This window comes from Malaya genurostris, chromosome 2 (genome assembly GCF_030247185.1).
Source record: "Malaya genurostris strain Urasoe2022 chromosome 2, Malgen_1.1, whole genome shotgun sequence".
Classification (NCBI taxonomy): domain Eukaryota; kingdom Metazoa; phylum Arthropoda; class Insecta; order Diptera; family Culicidae; genus Malaya; species Malaya genurostris.
The window spans coordinates 246,678,271-246,683,270 of NC_080571.1; positions in this window are offsets into that span (position 1 = coordinate 246,678,271).

Sequence of the window (5,000 nt, forward strand, 5' to 3'; positions counted from 1 at the left end):
ATGGTTCATCATATGGCAAACTGATGGGAACATCTTAGACGAGTATGGGGATGTATCCCACTACAAGGGCCATTCATGCCACATCATATGGCAAACTGATGGGAACGTCTAAGGCAAGTATGGGGATGTATCCCACTACAAGGGCCATTCATGATACATCATATGGCAAACTGATGGGAACATCTTAGACGAGTATGGGGATGTATCCCACTACAAGGGCCATTCATGCCACATCATATGGCAAACTGATGGGAACATCTTAGACGAGTATGGTGATATATGGTAAATAAAAACTTGAAAAAAACTTAAAAAAAATAAGCACGTCATCGAACGATCAAGTCGTTCGAGACGTGCTATACAGTCCTAGTACGATACCTCCACTAGGTCATGTACTATCCACGGGACCGATTACCAGAGTAGAATCAGTTGGCAAGAGACATAGAATGTCGCACTATACCACTATATGGTATAGTGATATAGTGCGAAAAGTTTTACTGACAGTAACCCGGTTGCAAAAACTGGTATTACTAATACCAGTTTTTGCAACCGGGTTACTTGACCAAGTTTCCATCTGTTGATCACATCGACCCAGTGATATAAAGTTCTGGGTCGTACATGTCGTAACAATTGTTAAGTGCACGAGTGGTTTAAGATTGGTGATTGGTTGAAAACGTATCTATGGCTAACGCCTAACAGCGATGCACATGCAGCGAACCGCTCCCGTATACGCGTCCGTAGTTATGTATACAGTGTTAACCGTTAACGCCTATCGATGCGGCATAGACAGCGGACCGCCCATATACGTGTCCATGGTGATGGTTCGTACCGAGAGGCATTATTTAAAATCGTTGTTACGGCTTACTTTGGTAAACGAACGTAACGACATATGGTGCGTTCTGGTAGTTTTGCGACGTACTTTCACGACGTGAAGTCCGTTTTGGAAAATCTGCGCACAAATTTTTTGTTCCATACAAATGTGACCAAGTTGCAACCGGTCAACCCGGTTTACTAAGCGTATGCCTCTCATGCTGCGGCCTTCCAGCATGTTACCCATGTACGAACTGGCACATATCCCGCACGGATAGGCATTGCGCCTACGTTCGTAACTTATCACCTATCCCGCGTACTACGCTCACGTCAATTGCATTCGACAGAGCGGGGACGGCACGACCATATGTGAAACAGCTGGGTTTTGGAAAAAAAAAAATGCGGGTGTTGACTGAACTAAATCGGTTGTTGGAATAACTAAAAAAGTGTTGGACTTAGCTAAGAAAAAAAAATCGGATAGGTTGTTGGAAAAGCTAACTGAAAATATGTAGGTTGTTGGAATTGCTAACTACGGTTTGGAGGGACAGGTACGAACAGAGAGGCGAATAGCTATATGAGCGCTGGTGAAGTGGTGCACTACCGTGGCCCACTGCCAGATAGGTGGGAGCTCGGGTAAAATATTATCTCCCGGGCAACAATGAGATACCACCGTTGCTTCCGGCACTTGTCGGAGGCGTAGGAGGGAGAGTCTGTCAGGTTTCGTATCGTATTCCGAACGAATCCGGTTCAGACAAGGTTATAGTGATATAGTGCGAATTCAATATTGATCAAAGAAGTATTTATCAAGTGTGTGTGTTTAGATAGAGGAGCGTATTTAGAGTTAAACCATTAACGACTAAATTTTGTGTGGTGTTTATACGATGGCACCTACAACAAGAGCAGACCGCAATAAGCTGCAGCGGTCACTGACGGACATTGCGTCGTCATTGGTAGTAAGACAGGGCGATAAAGCTATCTGCAACATCGATCCCGCGTCAGGATGTCCATACGTCCAGAGTAGATTTGCCCCTGGCAACTTCATCCGTCACTTTCGTACCGTACATACGGAACGTGCATGTGCAAACAATCTCCTTACAATTGCCTATCCAATGGAGAAGAAGGAAAGAGTAATTCCTAAGCGTTTGATAGCTATTGACCGGCAGTTACTAATTGCGTCAGCAGTTAAGCTGACGACCTTCCATCATCTTCCTATTTCCTGCTTCGAGTGGGAAGGCTTCAAAGACTTACTGAAACCGATTACAACGACTCTTGGGTGCACTTTGAACCGTGTCACAATGAAATGTCATCTCTCGAAGACTGCCTGTCGTCTAAAAGAAATGTTGATAGATGAGATGAAAGGCAAGCTCGTCTGCTTGAAAATAGATTCTGCTGCCCGACACAATCGCCATATCTTAGGCATCAATGTACAGTATGCCCTAGACGAGCAGGTGGTCATTCGTACCCTTGGTATGATCGAAATCAAAGAAAGTCAAACAGCGGTGTTCTTGAAATCAAAAGTTATGGATACTTTGGCCGACTATGGGCTATCTCTTGAGAACATATTTTCCGTGACATGCGACAATGGGGCTAATATGGTGGCAACGGTTAGAAAATTAAACAATGATACGTACGTAATGCCTACAGAGCAGCAGGCTGATGGTACGAACATAGATGAGCTGGATGAGTCGGATGTGATAGAGGATGATAAACAGTGTGAACGAAACGTTACTGCTGAACTGGCCAATGAACTGTCCGAAAGGATTACTCTTGTGAGATGTGCCGTGCATACCTTACAGCTTGCAATACTGGATGTTGTTGATAAATCCGATGAGTCTATCCGAGCCATCACTGCTGTTGCTAGAAAATGTAAGCTGGTGAAGTACCGGTCAGAGTTTGAAAGCTACGATGCTTCATACCCACCCGTCTGGAGTAGGACACGATGGGGTGGTATATTCAAAATGATGGAATCGTTCGTACACCAAAAAAGGTTTTTTAACCAGTTGGCCGATAATTTTCCCGAACTAGACCTTTCCAATCAATGGTCGTTCATTGAGCATTACTATGATACGTTTAAGCCGTTGTACATCTGCACAAAGCAAATGCAAGAGAAGCACGTGTCGTTATCTGACTTCTATATGGCATGGCTGATGGCAACGAGTGAGGTACAGAAAGTTCGCGAAAACTCTTTCAGTCCCCATTTACTTCGGTCGTTGAACAATAGATTGAACATTTTGCGCCAATTGAAGGCGGTTCAGATGGCATTATACCTGGATCCAAGGTTCAACTATCGAGGTTCTAAAATATTCACGGCTGAGGAAAAAGATAAAATTCAGCAATACATAGTCGATACATGGGAACGTATCTGCCAACTGGGTAAAACACCGGCTAGTACAAGTAGAGAATCGTCAGAGTCTACCGATGATTTTGATCAGTATCTTACGCAAATGTTTGGTGAATCCGTGAATCTTGGTTGCGAGACCGGGTTTCTTCAACAAGTTAAGTCTTTGGACCTAGAGCCACGCCAAAAACATAACTACAACGTGTGGGACCATTGGTTGCGCCGTAAGACTACGCACCCAGAGATATATGCAGTAGCAATGGTTGTACTATCCACACCATCGAACCAAGTCTCTGTTGAACGGTCTTTCAGTGCCCTTGCCTTGGTTCTCTCTAATCAACGCACTGGCCTTGGGAAAGATACGTTGGAAAACATTTTACTTATTAAATTAAACAAAGACTTATTCTCCAGGGCGCTGGGAACTGCGTATGATTGGAAGGGCCCAATCGACCCGGTTGACGATGATTCTCAGGAATGAATATGATACCGTTGATGCTCAACTGAATGTCGAATGAGACAAATATTGTCGTCTATCACTGGCTCATCGCCGGGTGATAGGGGGATAACTTTTGTTTACATTTTCATGAAATCAATTTCCAATGATACTGAAAGGGTTCGGCAGTCATGATACTTGTTATGATTCAATTAGCGACAATCGTCGTTGGGTGGACGATGATATATGTGTTGTCTCAATGTAAGCTCGAGTCACCATTGTGATAACGAATTTTTTCAGCACTGACAGTAAAACTTTTCGCACTATATCACTATACCATATAGTGGTATAGTGCGACATTCTATGTCTCTTGCCAACTGATTCTACTCTGGTAATCGGTCCCGTGGATAGTACATGACCTAGTGGAGGTATCGTACTAGGACTGTATAGCACGTCTCGAACGACTTGATCGTTCGATGACGTGCTTATTTTTTTTAAGTTTTTTTTAAGTTTTTATTTACCATATATCACCATACTCGTCTAAGATGTTCCCATCAGTTTGCCATATGATGTGGCATGAATGGCCCTTGTAGTGGGATACATCCCCATACTCGTCTAAGATGTTCCCATCAGTTTGCCATATGATGTATCATGAATGGCCCTTGTAGTGGGATACATCCCCATACTTGCCTTAGACGTTCCCATCAGTTTGCCATATGATGTGGCATGAATGGCCCTTGTAGTGGGATACATCCCCATACTCGTCTAAGATGTTCCCATCAGTTTGCCATATGATGAACCATTAATGGCCCTTGTAGTGGGCATGTCAGCGAAACCGCCTTCTACGTTCCGGTCGGTCTGCCGCACGATGCGAGGCATAGTTGTCTCACTGACGGTACCGTAGTATACGGTTCCGCTGGTTGCGGTGGACCGACGCGTTAAAGTTATTACAAATCATGATAAAGTTGGCCTGTTTTGGCCACAAATCTATCTATAGGGGGACCACATTTCGGAACGTATGCGTCGAAAATATTGACTTTTGAGCCCAAAAAATGCATTTTGAGCGTATGGTCAATTTGGTCCGGAGGGGGTGCATGCCATGTGAGTCGACCAACCATGGTGCGGTACACTACGGCTTGGCTGCACAGGTTCGAACAGTGAGGCATAATGGCTATATGAGCGAGTCCAAACATGATGTTGTACATTACGGCTTGGCTGGACAGGTACGAACAGTGAGGCATAATGGCTATATGAGGGAGTCCAACCATGATGTTGTACATTACGGCTTGGTTGGACAGGTACGAACAGTGAGGCATAATGGCTATATGAGGGAGTCCAACCATGATGTTGTACATTACGGCTTGGTTGGACAGGTACGAACAGTGAGGCATAATGGCTATATGAGGGAGTCCAACCATGATG